General features: G+C 47.4%; 1 protein-coding gene across 3 annotated transcripts in view; it reads right to left on the bottom strand.

Annotated features, from left to right (window-relative positions):
• raraa (retinoic acid receptor, alpha a) overlaps positions 1-19,550 on the bottom strand; it is a 161,113-nt gene that overhangs the window by 117,154 nt on the left and 24,409 nt on the right. For all 3 annotated transcript variants that reach the window (XM_088906129.1, XM_088906128.1, XM_088906132.1), the window contains exon 2: positions 205-322. The gene's annotated coding sequence lies outside the window, so the exon portion shown is untranslated. The remainder of the gene's footprint in view (positions 1-204; positions 323-19,550) is intronic.

The raw sequence follows: 19,550 nt of genomic DNA, 5'->3' as shown, positions 1-19,550 counted from the left end.
AGCATTTTCACCTCATGAAATAATTATCGCTAATTAATATTCACACATCCCATGATGCAACAGAGTTTTATTTCAGTAAGCAGCAGGTTTGAAGGGAGGAAGTGCAGTATTTAATTACAGAAGAAGGACCCGCTGGGACCAAGCAGAGGAAGGGCTGGGGAGAGGGGACCGAGAGAGACGTGGGGCTCAGAGAAACAGGCCTACCTGGAGTTTCCCTGCTCTAATGAAACGCTCCACAGGCTGATGGAGTGGCCTTCGTCCTGATCCACCGAGCTCCTGGGCAAAAAGGCAGGCGATATTGATCGCCCGTCACCTGCGCCAGCTGCAGGAAAAGAACAGGAATTAGCTTTAAATGAAGTTTATTAGCTATATCAGTCAGGTCTGGGCCTCGCACGCAGCCACTGTGACACAGCCTGCCTGGGGGGGACTCGGGGAAAAAAAACCGCTACAACCAGCTTATTGCTTTAATAAATACCAGATTTGTGTTAAACACCACCAGTCGGATTTATCAGGCGCTCAGAAACATGCGGTTTCCAACTCCTTTTTTCAGGGGGGAAAAAAAAATTAAAATCTCGGCAAGAACCTCCAGGATATTTCTTTTTTTTTTAACAGCCCACCTCTCCTGTAAAACAAGATCCATCGGTCTAATTACGTGTGAACAGACGCGCGTGTGATTCATTTAAGAACTAAGGTCTGGGTTCATAAGCTCATGTGTGCACAATATAGGTCCATCATCCCTGGGGGGTGGCAGACTAGCAAAAACTCCTCATTTCTCAATAGGCAACATTCAAGCCCAGGAAACAAATTTAATTTCGTACCATATCTGCTAATAAGAGAATTAATACATTAAAAAAAATGTCTAGGATTGCTGCACGAGTTACGCTGCTCACTGGCCCATGTTAGCAGTTAAACAGAAGGCACTTTTCTCTTACTGCTGGAGACAAAGCGGGCAATGGACTCTGTCCCGAACGCTGTTCAGGGTTAAATTATTTTCTATTTCCTGTTTTGATAAGGAAGGGAATGCATTCGAGATCCCTGGAATAAGAGAAAACGCAGATTGAAACAGTGAAGAAACAAGAGCTTCTGGGCCTGCGGGTCTAATCAGGGGAGGTCACTGTGCGCTAATGAAACTAACCACAGCTCCCCGCTATCTGTATTTCACGCGTATCCGAAGAGCTCTGGAGTATTCCGGATCCGTTCCCAGAGGGAATCGAGCGATGGATCTCCACGGCGCAGTGCACGTGGGACGCGGGGGCGCGTCAGAAGCTCGGGGGGTCACACTGGAGCTGAGCGCACAGCTGGCAGTGCAGCAGAGCGAGGGAAGAACTCCCATTGTTCGCCTCCCCCGCCCCTCCTGTGTGACGCACTGCCGAGTCACTAATGGCCATTGTGTCTGGTCCAGGGCGGGACCAGGGAGGACGCACGCGCAGCGAGCCTGGCGCCCCCCAGAAACACCTCGGCCCACTGGCGCCGCCAGACAGGCCCCTGCCAATGAGGCTCGGGGCACGTGCAGGGGCCCGTGACACAAGGACAATGTTGGCTGTTTGGTTTCGAAGCAAAGTACTTGAGATTGTCACAGAACAAATCCACCCCCCTCCCTCCCCGGAACAAACTGTGCCCCAATGACTCCATCGCCCTCCAGGCCTTGATGCCATCCCTGTTCCTCTTCCCAAGGAGCCCTCCCTCACAGGAACAAGAGCGCGCGGGGAGGACACGGGCAGGAGGCGCAAGAGCGCGCGGGGAGGACACGGGCAGGAGGCACAGGGACCCTCACAGGAACAAGATCACTCGGGCAGGACATGAGCTGGGAGAAGATTTAATCTTTATGAAAATCTGTGGCACTTCTTTACTGTGGACCATTTTTAAGACCAGTACGACATCGTTTAAGAAGAATCGTCATTCCAGTCACAGAAATGTAGCTTTATAAAATGCAGAAATAAGTAAGTCCTCTCCAAACGAAACTTGCAAGTTGGTCCTCGGACATAAGTAAAAAGTATCACAGCATTAACTTTTACACCAAATATGATAAGTACATGCAGTACCAGGCACACCCCAACTCCTGTGGATTCCAGTCTGTGGATATGAAAATGAAAAGAGACTGACTGTCTTGAGGGCTGATTCCCTTAAACTGTGTTATGACCTCATAAGTGAAAACATCACAAAACTATCAAAGTTTGAGCTTTAATCTAAGGCAACTTTTGTAAATAATTTACATCTGTTTGTGGTAACAAGGCCTTATGCATTGTGAAGGGCCTGATTCAAATGGGCAGAACCATGCAGCAATGGATTATAACTAATATTGGAATAAAGCTATGACTTACACTAAAGAGCTCTTATGTTATTATCATGCTTATACCCAATTTAACAAAACTATCAGATTTCCTCCTCGCGGAAGAAATGAAAGACTGGTGCTATATGCACTGCAGGGGCGAGAGCTTTGTAGCTGTCCACTTGGTAGACTGTTTAATTAAAAAAAATTAAAAGAAAAACCTCTGGCAAACATTTTCCTATTCAACTGAAAAGCCACTGTAATTTACAGAATTATACTGTATTCTCATGACAGGCGTTAGATTTCCATGTCAATTAGAATCAGTTTCTGTAGCCCCTCACAATATACACTACCTTCTAAAAAATCCCTTTTCTTTAGAGTAGCCATTTCACTGGGTGACTGTCTTTAATTCCGTTTTTCTGAACTCAAGTACTCTGTGGAAGCGTTTTTGTTCTACACAGCCCCAAAAAACTGGCTAACGTAGCAGAGTTTAAAAAAATGATTAACCATCATGCTTTCATTTGCAATAATTTTTCCCCACAATCATTTTATGGGATGAAGCCGATAAAAAAAAAAAAGCATGCTGCTCTAAAACTCGCTCCCTTAACCCTTTTCCCTGGTCGGCTGGCAGAGGGCCTGCTTTGCACTGCTACCAGCAGCCGGCATTCATCTGAATCACGCACAGCTTCACAGGAGTACGTTCCTGAATGTGCCAAGTGACAACTTTCATCACAGGTCGTTCGTTTAATACAACTGGGTGAGAGGTAGTGAAGGCGCTGAGGAGACCTTGTTCACATCGCGCACAGAAGGACCAACGCTCTGGCAATTCACTCCGGCACATTTCAGGGACCTCAGATCCACCACCCACTCTGAAGAAAGCCTTACATTAAGCTGTACAGTCTGAAGAACAGGACACATCAATTTACAAATACAGGTTTCAGTTTATTTACAACACTGCCACACTGATCACTTGACACAGGATTGCAGAACGCTCTTTGCTAGTCTCTGAATGCTTTGGGAACTTTTTTCTTTAAAGCTCCTCCTCTCTCCTGTAGGTTTGAGAGTCACGTAAGCGAACGACACAGAGCTGTTTACGTGGTTGTCACACATGCACTGTGTTTTTCGGAAGCCTCGCGCGGAGCCATTCCCCCCACAGCCAGCGCCGGCCGGTCTCTCCCGCGTGTTCCACAGGACACTATCAATAAAAACAGCCTGCCTGGCTTGTCGTGGTTTGTCACCTGCCCTCCAGTCTCCTTGCGATCTCTGTCTCTCTAATTAAATTTCCGCCTGGGCAGCTCGGAAGCTTCCCAGCACCCCTGCGCTGATAAATTGTCCAATCTGCTGCCAGGCCCTCCTCTTCTTCCCTCAGCAAACAGGGCTGAGGAGCGCACTGCACACTGCCTCGCGCCCGCAGGGCTCCTGAGCGTGCAAAACCCAAAGCACCAGGACGCGTCCAGACACACCGGACCACAACTGCAATGCCAGTCCTTTTCTTCACTACAAACTCAAAGCAGGGAAAATAGTAGCAACCTCTTCCGATTTCTGAACCAGAAGTTTTTCAGCAGAGATTTTCTTCCAAGTGCACTGGGGCTGTCCCAGGCTCGTATCTACCAACCGCACGCTCCTATTCTTTACGTAGGTGAAAAAGCATCATAAAAAAAAACGCACACCAATTTATGGGACACAAACTCCTACTACATCAATAACAGTGTATTGCCATAGGCTAAGTTACAATGCAGTCTTGATCTAGGCCAAAGCTGGAGAAAAAGGTAGAAATTAATAAAGAACTTTGTGATGTACTGTATATACAAAACAAAAATTATTGCAACAGTGCTGGTCTTCCAAGACCAAAAAATCAGGAAATAAGGGGTTAAAATTGTCAGACTGGACTTTGTGATCTAACTTGCCGTTTTGTTTTACAAGGTAATAAATGACTCTGCAGCTGGCCAAGAGGATGTCAGCACTGCACCACGCACCTAAATCGGGCTTGCGACCACAAACAGTCCAGTCTGCAGGCACCTGTGCCTTCTCACTCCAGCGCAAAGCAGCAGAGATCTCCGGACCTGCACACACTTCTCCGTCTAGATGGATTCATCACAAAACTGGCACCATTTTTTTATTTTTTTTTTCTTTCTGCTGTTGCTGTTAATGTTCCAAACCCACTAGGGAGCTACTAAGCCCGAGGCAAGATGCCATTAAACTGAGATCCTAATTTGTGCAGCCGCAACTGTACGAACTGTGGGCTGCAGCTCAGCTCCGGGATGGAACCGGCGCGCCCACACGCAGCAGCCGCTGCCAAGCCCCGGCACCGCCACTGAGGCTGCCCGGACAACACGGCACACCGGCGCGGAGGCCACAGCCCGTCACGGACCACACGCCTCCGCTGACAACCCCTGTGCTGGTGCGGCCTTAAGAGGAGCCCATGAAGCCGTCGGGAGGACGAGGCTTTAGGCACATGGTCTTGGAGAAGAGGCTTTTGATTACATCACGTGATGCTCTTCAACAGCTTGACATACAGCATGCTCACACTGCACTAATATGAACTATTCATGACTTGCTTTCCTGAGTGGTATGAGTGTGATCGCGATGTTCTTTTTGAAGAACGGAAAGGCTCTGGGCATCAAGGAGGGGGGGGGGAAGTAAACCGAGTGAGACTGTTCCCCCAGTTCCTGTGCCGAGAGAGTATCCTGGGCGGGAGAAAGAGTGGCAAGGGGAGACCCCGATCTCTCTCATACACACACACACACCTCTACACGCTCCTGGGAGCGGGATGCGTCAGGACCCTCACCTGCTCAGCATCACCAACTGCAGACCCCAGCGCTCCAGGGCTAGAGCCTCCTAGCTTCCCGTCCCAGAGGGGGCCGGAACCCTGAATTCCGATTCTGATCTGGGAGCACCACGCTGCCGTCCCCTCGAGGAAAGAGGACGTTCCTGAACAGACAGACGCGCACACCTCAAGTTCGCGGGAGTGCGAGGGGGTGGCGTTACCAGCAGGAGCTGCAGCCCGTACGGGAGAAAGGCTTCTCAAATACTGTGAAAGCCCAAACACAAGCTGCTGGCTGGGGCAGGCAGTCCATACAGCACCTCGCCTGTCTCCTGAAACCCAGTTCCCCAAACCCATCAGCTGCACAACAATTAGCTCTGCAAACGTCTTCTCCCCATTCCCTCCAGTCTAGATTACCCTCCTGACCTCCCGTCTCATTCACACACTTCCTACTTTTTCATCTCCGCTCACAGAAAAATCAAAGCTCCTTCTCCAGCACAGCAGGCTTCCTCAATGACTATAAGACATACGCCCATGTGTGCCAAACACTGTCACCTCTCTGCAGAATATCCAGGTGTGCTTTTTACACAAATGGCTTCTGAATTAAACACTATCCTTAGAAACGGGCAGATAAGCCAATGCAAAAAAATGCAAACAGAAGCGCCGTGCTCTTTCAGCCTTTGAGTAAATCTCTCTCCCACTGTGTGCTTTATGGAGCAGCAGCAACCTGTTCCCTTTCAGCTCTCCTCCTCCTCCTCAGAGAGGAGAAGTCCTGGTCTGACAACATTAAGACTTCACTGTGCAATTCCGGGATGACGGGGCGGCCGAACTGGAGAAGAGCACAGAGCAATTTCTCTCCCTGTCAGGCAACCCCCCCCTACACACACAGCTCCCCACCCCCACCCCCACTGCTTTCTCCCCCTGACCCGGCTGCCTCGCAGGGCAATTACCAAGCTGCACTTTATCATGGGCCCTGCGACAGGCGCTGACGGGGCTCACCCAAATAAATGAGGCGGGGGTCGAGGGTGCCGGCCTGCCTAGGAGGCAGCCTGCCCTCCGCTGCACATTGGAGGCAGCTAAAGAGGTGCAGCCGCAGGAAGGTGGGTGGGTCCTTTTTCTACCCCCCCCCCCCCCCCAGCCTGCGGTCCCCCCAAAAAACTATTCATCAAGGGGGGAGCAGTGTGGAACTAACAAAGCTGTCGCCGGCTCGCCCTCCAGTAGGATGCACGGCCCCATTAAGGAGTATCGCAGCCACAAACGCGTGAAGGAGTCACACGCAGGCTTTCAGAGCAGCGGCTGCAAACAGAGGATCGTTAACACAAACCTAAGGGAAAATCCATATGGACTCGTGCACGGGAAAGACACACAAAAAAAAAACAATGAATACGATCGACAATCCTTCTGCGGTTTCTGCTCAATGCCGTGTGCGTCGCCTGCTTTATACAAAATTACTGTCTTTTATTCCTTTTTAACACAACACTGCTATTGCCTTCACTCAGTTGCTTACTATTACAGGGCTGAAATTCAGCAGCTCACATCATTCCCATTTCCAAGTGGCTGTGAAAAAAAAAATCAACCCTGCGCTATAAGACGTCTGCAGGCTGTCTTATGCCTTTGCAATATCTAAAGGACAGCTTTAGCTGCAAACTACCACCCAGTCTCTTACATTATGCAGAAATGCTGCAGAGGGGCAAAACTATGGTCTTAAAGGACAATTTCTAAACGGGAAAAGCTTCTAGCTTCTGCACCGTTTAAGCTGCTTTAAGTCATAAATATCCCTTTTCATGACTGGTTAAGAAGAGCTAGGTAAAGTGTTTCAACAGGCCAGAGACACATGGTTGTACTTTAAACACAGAAGATAAATTCTGAAATCAAAGCACTATGTAAATTATCCACAGCAAAAATACATATGGCGAGGGGAAAAAAGGGAAATGTTTTTGCCCTTAGATTTCAAAGTGCAATTTGAAAGTTCAAATGATTATGCTTGGAAACTAGAGACCGAAAAAACAACATGCTGAGCACAAAAAGAACATCACTAACAACTGCACCAAATTCCCAAAGTTGTTTTTCTGATAAAAACATTCCATTTTGTAGCAGATGTTGACATTTTATTGAAAGGATACAGCTTAAAAGAATAATGCAAGTTAACATACGAAGTTAACAGGGTCCATCGAAAGAAGGTCTACTGTGAGAGTCATGAGCTAGTAGAGGGCTTGACCACTGCTGGACTCAACACAAGCTGTCCATCGGGGACACGTGCTTTGCACCAGGTTACTGGTTCTGTCCCATTCCTCTCACACAGCCCGGACAAGCACGTGCCTGTTCACTGGGCTCTGAGCTCCAGGCTCCTGCACTCCTGAGCTTATGGCACCAGACATTCAACAGGGCTCAAGTCTGCCAAGCAGGGCTGCTCATCTCACAAGAAGGATGGTGTTACATGTGTGTAAAACATAGCACACGTGTATGTGTGCAGTTCTGTTAGCATGTGACTGCAGGGAGAGCAGCAAGCAAGCTCCCTTTCATTCACACAATCCACTGGTCGAAGCTCCAATGTGTGTAAGAGCTGGAACAAACAGTTCAAATGAAACTTAAGTCAAGGCAGGGTTTGATAGTATAACGGAGGGCTCGGCTGCATCACAAACCAGCAGGGGGGTGGCGAGCTCCTCAATGGGTGCAAGCAGGTGCTTTAGAACACTGGTCGTCAAGCCTGGTGCCTTAATCACCAGTGCTAATTAGCGCCGGTAACGAGTCTCAGTCAGGATGATGCTACAGGAGCAGCCTGGGTGTGCGGCTCTGCTGGCATGTTGGCTCATCCTGCTGTGACAGCAGGAAGGGCAGCAAGTGAGCTCCCAGGACCTGGCCTCAATGTAGCGCCCTGCAGCCTGGCTGCCATCTCACACTACATGGGCCACTGCTGCCCAGACCGTCGTCCCTGGAGCTCCCCATCACTGTCTGTTCTACACAACTCTCAGCACACAGTTCTCAAATCCGAGCCACACTCGCCGATGTCCATCAGGGTGACCGACGCAAAGCCCGGATTCTTCACCAAAGAGGGCTCGGCTTCACTGCTGGCCAGGGCAGCCTGCCGATGTGGTTGATAAGTGGGGCATACTGACTCCTTTTCAGGGTCTTCCTTCCTGATTTTCACCAGACGGGACACTCAACAGGTTCGCTCACCTGTGCTCTATCAGCTCCTTCAGTGAGATGATTTAGTGCTTATGCAGTCAAAATTGCTTAAGTGTAACACGAGGCAGTCACAACTGATAAATTAATCAAAATGGTGCCAAAAACATCAATATCCACAATCCAGATACCTTTTTTTTCTAAATACACAAGTGCAGGAACAGAGCAAGAAGAGTCTTTTGATGCTCCGTGTGTATGATGTTTTTTCTAATATAATCACAGCAGCTCAATGAACCACAGATCAAGGCAACAATTTCAGAAAAATAATAATACCCAAGCCACGACATCATAAGACCCAAGGCCAGCTGACCACGTCGCTGAACCAATCTCAGAAGAAACCAGGGTTTCTTACTTTCATTGGAATTCGCTGGTGCTTGGTGAATCGCTATAGTAAAAATGTGCTTGGCACCATCCACTTGGAAAAAAACAAGAACATTTAAAAAAAACAAACTGTTTATCCTTATGTAGAGCTAATAGGCTTATCGCCTGCTTATCATTCTGCAAAGTAAAGGGTTATCTGTTGTGTGCACTTTCAACTCTGTGGTAAAACAGAGCGAATCTACTAATAACAAACAGCACCCAGAACAAACCTCACCTGCTGGTTTCAGAAGCTGCTAGCTCAACCCATTCTTTTCCCGGGGTTTATTAGGTGACATTAAAAATGATAGTTCTAAGATTTATATTCAGACATTTATTAATCTGCTTTTGCCAATGCTCTGATGAATTTTTTATATTGTTATGGATGACTTGGGAGAGGAAGATTAAAAAAACAATGAATAACTGCAAAGACTAAAGAAAGGGTTTTCAGCAAGGTATTCCTGGGAACTGCCCTAAGTGTATATTCAATCTATCAATCGACGGTGCTTAAAGCTGTTTGCCATCATTAAGAAGGCTGGTGTTTGTTTATTTATGCTCCAGGGCACAGTGTGGTAAGGCCTTTCCTACAGAGCAAAAAAAAAAAGTTTTAATTCACATAAAACTCCAGCACAGAACAGAAATTTAAAGTTCAAACACGCACAGGCTTCTCTGAAGTGTACAGATCGCCTCTTCATTTTCACTAGGGCTGAAGAACGCAGCAGATCTGGGAAGGCAGTTTGTTTTATGTATTCTAAACTATTCGAGGTATTTCGGCGGTGCTCTGTAAGGCCTGTCCTCACAACTGCACAGAAAAAAAATAAAGCAGGAGTTGGTTTCAGTGAAAGTCACCATGCTTTCCAACTGGGGCAGCTTCTCACAGCTACAAACAGCCCATGACATTAAAAAACAGGCAAGCCAATTTCAAGCTACAGCTGTGGAGTACACGTTTAAGCTTCATAAAGAAAAATTACAAGAAAACCAAACCGAACGTACGCGGTCAGTTTTCAGCAGCAGGCAAGTTTGTTTGAAACTGTTTATGGCTTAATGGGGTTTAAATTTGGCTCTTGGGTGGGGGGGGGGGGGGGGGGGAGAGGTCACAGGACAGACCAGGTGGGTACCGGCACAGCCATAGGCAGATAACCCAGCAAGACAAATGGCTTTAGCAGGAGGCCCAGTGACATTTATGTTTCATGTTGTAATGAGAGGCGACCCCAGAGGTCAGGGTGCCAATGAGGCAGTGGTTCATTCCAGCACATCTCCGCTGAAACCCGAGCCAATCCAAACATGCCCCCCCCAGCACACTGCTGGTGAGGGAGATGGAGGGCCAGACATGGCACATTCCACTCTTATCTGCAGGGCTTCTGGAGGAGAGAAGTGTGTGTGTGATGGGGCAGAAAAGACACAACTCAAAGTTGGAATGTATTTACACTCCACATTTGAAAGCATTTCATTCTCGCACAGCCTGACATGTTGGATGTAGAATCTTTGAAATCTTCGGAGCACACGAGCTCTCTCTAGGACCTTGAAATTGCTAATGCATGCATGTGTGTGTGTAGACAGGCAGGAAAAGTGTGCTGTACTGCGATAGATCTGTCACACTGTACTGTATTCAAATGTACCACACTGCACTGCTATATATTATGCACATTACACATATGCAATGTTTGCAATGCTGTCCTTTTGCGCAAAAGTGGTTTGGCAAAAGCTGTGGGAGCTCGTTTGAATGAATGGAAATGCGCGAGCATATTAATCTAGGGGCTGCTTCACCATGACCTTTTTCTGGCTTGGAGCTGGTGGGTAGAATCGGCCACACAAGATGCACAAATGTGAAGCAAAGTGCATGGGGGTGCAATCAGTCTGCAGTCTTGGTCAGGTGGACATGTTGACCAAGAAGGACGTGGACAACCTTTGGGGTCTCGACGCTTGTATTCTGTTGCAATACTTACGGGTCTCCAGCTGTACCCGAGCTGACCCTGCTGCTGAAGAACACCTCAATGATGAAGGACCTAAGGCTTGCGAAGGAACGGCTACATAAGGCAACGATCTAGGTCCCCACAGGTCGGCGTATTGAAGGCTGGATGACGGGAGAGGTGCACCACTGTTCCTTTCATAAACAAAAGGAAATCATCTGTACTTATACTGGTTAAACCATGCCACACGGCAGGCCAGGTGGAACTATCCCCCATCCCTCCATCAGCACAGCTCAGATTCCACCCAGCTGCAGGTTCCACTTGCCAGTGAAGAAGAATTCACCCAATTCAAAGATGCTGCAGTGACAGATACCCACAGGACTGGGCTCACTTTAGCAGGCCTGTGACAGGCAACAGTCTCTTTAGGATTGACCATAATGTGGTCTCTAAAGGAAATCCAGCCTCCTTAAGCTGTTTTCAGGCATTTGAATGAGAGGATTGGGACCTATACAGCAGCCCACGCAGGTCAACAGATATGTGAACAGGCATTAGCCAGGCAAAGAGTCCTCATTCATTTCCTTTTAGTTTTAAATCAACAGCTTGTGAAGCTCACTGTGAATACCCAGTGTCATGACCAGAGCAGGCGTTCAATTTTCCTTCCCAGAAAAAGTAAGATAATCAAACACTGCTGGTAAAAAAAAATGCCTTAAGGACTATTAAACTCGCCTTTTATTCACAGCATAATGATGACACACGAGTGAGGGACAGAAAAAAAAAATCAAAGAGACGCGCTGATCCATACAAATCCGACATCAAAACAATATTTAAAAAAAAAAACTATGAACAAAACGCAAAATAAAAAAAATACCAGCTTCATTCTGGAACAAAAAAAAAACCCCAAGGACAGCACAGCTTTCAGGACTCGTACTGTTTGCACAGGATTGATGGGCGGCAAAGCGATCAAAAAAGATTTATTTTCTTTCACAGACAACTTCTGCTCGAAGGCAAAACTGGGCCCTTTCTGGAAGCCAGGCTAGGCTTGGCCACTGCTCGTCCAGAAGAGCCGGCTCCTGCACGTGGAGGCAAAGCCAGGAGCCCTGCGGGAGGAATCTGGATTGTCAGAACTTCTGAGCTGCGGGCGAGTCACCTAGAACGCACACACTGAAGGAGGGCAGCACCAGGCTGCTAGTCAGAAATTAGGGGCGTGGTTTTCCAGCCTGCAGCCGGAAAACTTTAAATGACAAGATCGAAACCGGAGCACGCCTTGTGTCAGTCAGGAGCTAAGTGACAGGTAAAAGTTGCAAAACCACATGCAACACGAACGTGGGCCACGCAGGTACAGTGCACAGTCTCTTCCTCTCAACACATCAAGACCAGGAAGGGACTGCGATGACACAGCGCTGGGTTACTCAACATTCCTACACCAGATGTGGATGTTCAATTCTGCACGCTTTGAGATCAGTCTTCAAAAAGCCTGGCCAGTTGCCGCTGCGAATGTGGATCGCCCCAGCCCCCAGCCAACGCGAATCATTATAAATTTTATGAACAGAGCGAGGCACCGCGGTGATAATCGCCAAATCTTTGGTGTAAAATTTTTAATACCTCTCCAAGATGTTTTTCAGTTCACTGTAAGTTTATCTGTAAAATTTTCACTGCTGTGAGCGCAATCAATCAGGAAACTGGAACAAACAAGCTGGGCTTGTCTCAGAACTCAGGGTGGGTTTTCTTTTCTGGTACAGAGCGAATCTAATGACACTGATTTACTGTCAGTTGCAGTAAAATAAAAAAAAGCTTATGAAGGCATGCTTGGACCATTATAACTGAATTAGAGTGAAGCCTGTGAACTTTTTTATTGCCTCACTTTTATTAGTTTATTCTTCTCTAGCTTTAAACACCCGCAAACCATACGTCTCAGTCCCTGAGCTCATAAGACGATGGCCTTTTCAATCAATAAGCTTCAAATGAATTGACCTGACAGCTCAGAAATAAAGCATTAAGCAAAATTTAGAGAGGATCGCTTCTAAAGTAAAGATCCTTTAAATGCACTTTCAGAAAAGAGGTCTGGGGTTCACTGAGGCTCTGTTTCAGGGTACAACTTTTTATGTCTAAAATTTTAGTCTTAAAAGCACTTCCCAGTGGTGTTGCAGTATTGAATCTGAAGAGGTCCAATGGCTTTACTTTGATAAAGGCTTTGTTGATTTTTGAAGGCTTTAATCAGGTCTCCTCTACACAAGACTGAAAAGATTCAGGTGTCAAGGCCTGTTTGAGCACGACATTCCTCCAAGCCTGAGAATGCACAGTGTCTGGTCCTCTTTCTCTGGAATGAATCCAGAGCTGCAACATGTTGTTTTTCTGAGCTACAGTACAGGGGTAAGGACCTTCACATGCTCATACATCTCACTGGACCAGAGCTCATCCCGGCTTCTGCAGTATTCAGCAAACCGACAGTACACAACCTCCTCCTGAATGAGGGGCTCTTCCAAAAGAGCTTTCCCCCTCACTGGGACTGGAGAGGAGCAAATCAGCGGAGGGCGTCAAGCCCAAGGGTGCAACACAGTGAGGATCTTAATCTCTGCACTTTTGGAAATTTGTGCAAATCCCTACCCAACTACTCCCTGCTGCCCCCTATACACCAGCACAGTGCAACACCGGTACAAAATACACTGTGAGCATAATTGTACAAATCAATCTTAGCCCCAGAAAATATACATGAAGCAGTACATATACAGGGCCATTCTTTTAAAGCATGCACAGGACATCACATGTGTGTTGTTTCATTACAGTACATAAACTTCCAAGACTGTCTAAAGATGCTAATGTTCAGAATCTGCAAAAAGATGCAGTTTTGAATACGTATTTAAATGATACTGGGGCACAATGTGTTCTCACGTCCCCATTACATTTCACTAATAACAGCCAGTGCAGATCTCGCATTACAGAAGGAAAGGCAGCAAAACACCTCTTCACTACTCAAGAAGCGCTTCAGCTTTTAACCATTTGCATGGGCAAGAGAGAAGCACAGCACAGAAATGTTAACATCCTGGCTTCTAGGAAAGGAAAGTGGTCAAGCAGTGTCCCTCTGTAAACACACAGAAAGCCATATGTGCAATAACAGCACAGCAGGCTGTTCATCGGCTCTCTGCACAGGGATTACGCATTAATAGAGACCTCGGCACTAGATACTACTGGCTAAAGCTGTGCAAAACCTAACACTAATGGCAGAGCTGAATCACTGATGATTATCCTGCCTAAATGCAATAACACTAAGAGCCTCGTACACAAATCTTTGGCAATTCCAACATGTTACGTGACAGATGACAGAAAAAAAATGCATTTGAACGTCACAATTATTATTAGTTCTTGAAAGATCTGCCTACTTTTCGACGCCAATCTCCGTCAACACTACCGTCATCTCTATGCACCTCTGTACATTGATTTTTATTGTGTTGAGGTGTTGCAGCAGATGTTTCCTATTAGGTCTGCAGACTCTGGACAATCGCTCAGTGAAAAGTGTGCTCGGCTCGGACAGCTCCTTGAAGCAATTTCAATGTGTCAGACTCGAAAACAGACACGCTACTGGCTGATAAAGTTAGACAGGAGCTAAAGGCACACAACGGCCAGGCTAAAACCTCACTCTGCTCTGAGTGATGCTGACACCGTTCTTGCGCTGGTAACCTAACACTTCAAATCTGTCCAAAACTCAGGGAACACGTTTCCAGCTCGAGACATTTTTCAGGACCGTATTTTTGCAGGGTAGCTCACATCCTCGAACTCCGGGCATTTCTCGGTGGCTGGTGAGGGGAGAGAATCCAATTCCCCCATCAGAAACAACCTCCCCCGCCCCCCAATACACACCCCCTTTTTCCTTGTTAACCTATCCTGGAGACATTGGTTTTGCTTTTTAGCTGCTGGATGTCTTTCGGGTCAACCACGGCAAGCACTAACCTGAGCTGCGATGCATCAAACAAACCCGACGCCAAAAACACGAGAAACTCGCGCAGGACGAGCAGAAGCTCTCAGTGACGCAAAGGAATGCAGAAGGTTGCAGTCCCTGAAAACGAAAGCTGTGTCCCCGCGGGTCTCTAAAACAGCTTTGTCAATGCCCAGGCAGAATGTTTTTTCCCTCCCCGAATATGTCCAACCGAGCGCTTGTGTTTTTTAACTGGCTTGCAAGAAAATATCATCAGAACTATGCATAACCAGGTTTTTACAGGTTAGTAACTGAAATGTCTTCTCTGCAGCAACAGAAGGACAAGTTGCACCTCAACATCAATCTCCTGCAGATCGGCCAGAAAACAACATCCGCAGCCATTTAACCCAGCTCAAGAGAGAAATCAATTAACAACACCTTTGTTCTTTTCAATTCAATTTCCCTTTAAGAAAAAGGAACCAAAATGCAAGCACACATTCATTACAGTACTGGAGGCCACTTTTTTTTTTAAGTGACAACACTTGTTTTTAACTTTCTCCTCGGGCTCATCTCGTGCTATCTACCCATTCCATCTGTCGTCTTTCAAGGTGATTTAATAACACACTCTTGTCATTGCAGGCTTCACGCTAACAGTGTACACCTGCCCCCTCTCCCTTCCAACCCCAGCCCCTCAAGAGGATGTGAACTAGCCTCCCGAGAGCCTTTCAGAGCTGGAGATCGATCAGCATTGAGTGGAGACATGGAGAGGGATCAATAGCAGAGCCATTAAAGAGATGTACGCAGTGCGTTTGGAGCGGCCGCTGTGGTGGAGCTGTCAGAGCCTGTGTCTGCGTCCTCTCTCCCGGCCGCAGGAGTGCGTACGGGGAGACGTTTCCGAGCTGGCCTGGGTAATATGGACTGTGGGACCTGCCGCCATCACTCTCCCATCATGGGAGCGAGCAACACTTTCCAAAACCAGTAAGTGCTACACCGCGTTACCCAGCAGTGCCTCTCGCGCTGCGCCAGTCCTGTGGTTTTCACTACGAGCTCCGGAGAAACAAAGCAACTAAAAACAAAAACACCCTTACAGGTCTGCAGCAGAGTGCCACACTTTAGACAAATAACGACAGTGGCGTGTTTTTATTCTACCCAAACAGACCCAAATTGCATACACTGAGCTGCATGTTCCCGCGACCAAAGATAACCAGGTGACAGGTGACCTCTATGCGACGCCTATGAAACAAATTTTAAAAATGCAAACTGACCGACAAAGCACCTCCCAGGAGAATACTGCCTCCCGGAATCTGTGAATGGATGCTTCACAACAAAGTCGCAGGGATGATACTATATACAAAGCGTGCAAGGCTTCCTGCTGCCCTGTGTGCGTATGTGCTGCTGCGCAGGCAGTGTTGCATCTACAGATGGCCTTGGTAAGAGGCAGGTCAAGGAGGCAGTGAGGGCGAGGGACACACCAGAGGAAACCGCGCATTTCCTGTGCTTTTAAACAAGGTAAGGCAAGGCCAGAAGAAAAAGGACGCTGCAGGTTTAGCTGTAAGCTAGCTGTGGAGAACTGCCTTACTGTAAGGCTGGATTGCCTCTAACCTGGAGAAAGCACCCTAACCAGACTGTGTTCCTGAACCTGAGGCAGGCGTGGTGGTGGCTAAGGATCTGCGCCTGTGCCTGGAAGGTTGCCGGTTCAAATCCCGCAGCCGGCAGAGGATTCCTACTCCGTTGGGCCCCTGAGCAAGGCCCTTAACCCCAACTGCTCCAGGGGCGCCGTACAATGGCTGACCCTGCGCTCTGACCCCAAGCTCTCTCCTTGTCTGTGTGTCTGTGTCTCATGGAGAAAAGCTGGGGTATGCGAAAAGACGAATTCCTAATGCAAGAAATTGTATAGGGTTAATAAAGAAACATTATTATTATTATAAACATTATTAGAGGGTGTGTTCCACGCCTGCTGAAATCCTTGCTCAAGCTGACAGGAGGAGGAAGGGGGATCTCAGTGGGTACGCCATACCCCCCCAAAAATTCAGACAGACAGATCTGCAGCTATAGGACTGAGGGGAAAACGAAGCAGCTACAGTACTGATCAGAGAATTCGGTCAGCTAGGGGCTTCTGCACATTGACAAGCGAAAGGCATCTCAGCCTTTTCACATTCTGGCTCTTTTTTTTTGCATTATGAAAGAAATACGAAGCGAGATAAATGGAGCACAAAGGGCTTTTACTACCACAGGAACCGTTACCAGGCTGAAAAGAGAAAAACCTTCTCTTTTGAAAACTCAGAACAGATCCAATGGGAAGGGCCTCCTGTTTAAAATAAAAGAACACCTGTTCTACCTAGTTTGTGTGCTGATTACCTGAGCGCCCTCTTACTAATTCCGTCTGGTTACAATTTACAGGGGCAGACAAAGGGAGGCTCAGCCGAAACAAGGAGATAATGGGGAATGTCAGGACGATTTTAGCACACTGATAAAGACAGAACGATATAATTGACGATTACCTTTTTATTGTCAAGCTGATGCTTCTTTTAAAGTCACTACAAGAACAGCAGGCAGACTCTATGATTAAAATTTAAAGCCCCCCCTCAGGCAATCATGTGATTGCCCCATTGCAAAAAAACACACACCCCGCAGGGGCCTTGATGTCGATACTATGAAAATAAAAGGAGCGAGGAAAGGGTGTGTAAAGGAAAAGAGCACCCTGATGGGTCAGGGGCAAAACTTCCCATCAGGGCGAAGGCAGCCCTGGGACACAGTGGGCGCCGAAAACCTTTCCATGGAGCGACAAGAGCCGAGAGCTGTGGCAGGGGTGGGCACTCAAGAGCCTGGGCGCAGTGCCCCCGAAACACGGACACACCTGGCCGTTGAGACGCCGGACAATAAGGGAGGGAGGGAGGAATAGATGCACAACAGGAACAAAAAGGGAGCGCGTTCGCATTAACGAATTTAATTGAACTGCCTGCACGCTCACACGAGTGGGCAGCCGTGTCAGCCCTGCGGAAGCACAAAGGGGGAAAGTCTTATTCCGGGCGCTCAATCAAACCGGCTGAAACCTTGTTTCGGAGCTCCAGGAAAGCGGAGCTGTGATTCGCAGTCACCACTGTGCCACTTAATCCCATCTTTCCAGCTTCCGCCTTCTATCCCCCCTGGTCTTTAACCAGCGCCACCGAGCGCTTCTGGTTCAACAGGTAAACTGAACGAATCAATGATTTAATCACATCAAATAACGACTCTTCTGCCAGGTGTAAAGCAGTTAATGATTTAGGCAGGGGGGCTCTAACCTGGTCCTGGAGGGCCAGCGTGGTAACTGGTTTTTCAGTCCATTCTAGCTTGTTACAAGCTCAATCAGCTCATTAGTGGCTTAACGGGACCAATTCTCCCAGCTTTTCAGAGACCTAGGAAACCTGCAGACACACTGGTTTTTGAGGAATGAAGCTCCAATCCCTGAAGGTGAAAAATAAACCCACAAAAGAGGAAGTCACACAGACAGCTCTGGAAGTCTTTTGTCTTTTTCTGGTTTCACAGACCCTGAGTGGCACTCAACCCTAAATCGCATCATTCAAACGACCAGGACAGCATTACCCAACATTACCCCAAATCTGCAAAAATACCCCTTGAGAGGAATATGCACCATAGCCATTCCATTACATTTTGGGGTGGGGGGGCACGACCTGGTGTGGGGAATCTGCTCATGTTCAACTAATGAGCAGACCTGGGGGAACACACTACTGAGCAAATCATTCGGACAGTTAAGTGTGGATGTTGGCTTAAAACGCAACAGAGACCTGACTGTGAGCAATTCAGCACTTCATCCAACAATAAGCTTCCTCTTCTTCTGCGCTGGAGCACTAAATGTCCAGGAAGGTTGTAGGGCTCATGCAGAGCCTGGAGGAGACTACAAACAAAAACCGCCCCTCTGCTGAAATTAGCAGGAAGTTAACTATTAATTAACATTACTTACAGTAAATAAATACATATGGCACTTTTTGCAAACAGCTGTTTGAAATTTATCTAGAAAAAAAAGGAGGAAATGACATACCTTTCTCATTATCACAGAAGTTTTCTAACAAGACATTTTAAAAGCAAAGGGCCTTTTTTCCCTTATAAAAAGGTATGGGTGAATACCTATTGATGTGTTGTGGATTAGGCTGTTCAGCAACCGAAATAGATGACTTGTTTGTAATTCAGACCTAAAAACTCTCACTCTAATTCTCTGTTCTCCCTCTCCAGACGTGTCACATTAAATGGGTCAGCTAGAATACTGCACTTGGGAAAACGTGCTCCCTCCAGAAAAAGTCTATAATGACACTAAAGGCTTGCAGGTTTCCAAAATACCAGCAGTTGTAGCTCTGTTGCTTTCTGCAGGCATTTCAATACGTGAAAGGAAATGATCATACACTGAAACACACCCTGCCCACATTCAACCAAGAAAGGAGCTCAGATCAGTGAACCCATTCTTGAGGCTGGGGAAGCCAGGGACGAGTGAGTTTTCACAGAATACTGTAGACAGAAGGCCACTGCATTCACCAGTTATGAAATTGCATCTGAAGGCTGTGCTGGTGCTTGCTCCATTTCCAAAGTTTTACAGCCAAATGTCTACAACTCCCTATTCTAAAGCTCCAGGCTGTAATATGTCCCCATTGACATGGGAGTCCAATGCAACGTGTTAGAGTTCCAGGCTTTAAAATCCCTCACACTCAGTTTCTCTTTTCCGGCGTTAGCATTCCTGGCTTGCAAACAGGGAATTACAATGCTATACTGTGCAAAGCTAAATCTGCTGGCTCGCAGTTGCTTTATAAAATATTCTCCACACCCTGTGCAACTCTTGCTACACTCAGGCGTCAAGCACAGAGCACCCGGGCCTGTTGCACTGCTAGGTATTGGCTTGCTCACAACGCAAACACACGCAGTCTTTTTGTACCCGGCGTCTCTGGATCGAAAGCATTGCTCTACTGTACATGCTCTCAAAAAGCCAGCTCTCCGTTCTTGGTGTCCACCAGCGCCCTACGAATCCAAATCCTCCCTGAAAATACAAACCGGGATTTCCACCCGGCCCAGCAGCCCAAGTCCGCTGTGGAATGGGGAGTGCTCTGCGCCTTTAAGCCACCCCACTGCTGTGTCTGTGAACAAGGGAGCACCACAGCTCAGTTCTGAAAC

The sequence above is a fragment of the Atractosteus spatula genome, chromosome 26, assembly GCF_055471065.1.
Source record: "Atractosteus spatula isolate fAtrSpa1 chromosome 26, fAtrSpa1.hap1, whole genome shotgun sequence".
In the NCBI taxonomy this organism is placed as follows: Eukaryota; Metazoa; Chordata; class Actinopteri; order Semionotiformes; family Lepisosteidae; genus Atractosteus; species Atractosteus spatula.
Note: the sequence above shows the minus strand (reverse complement) of the source record. Positions and strands in the feature narration are given on the sequence as shown.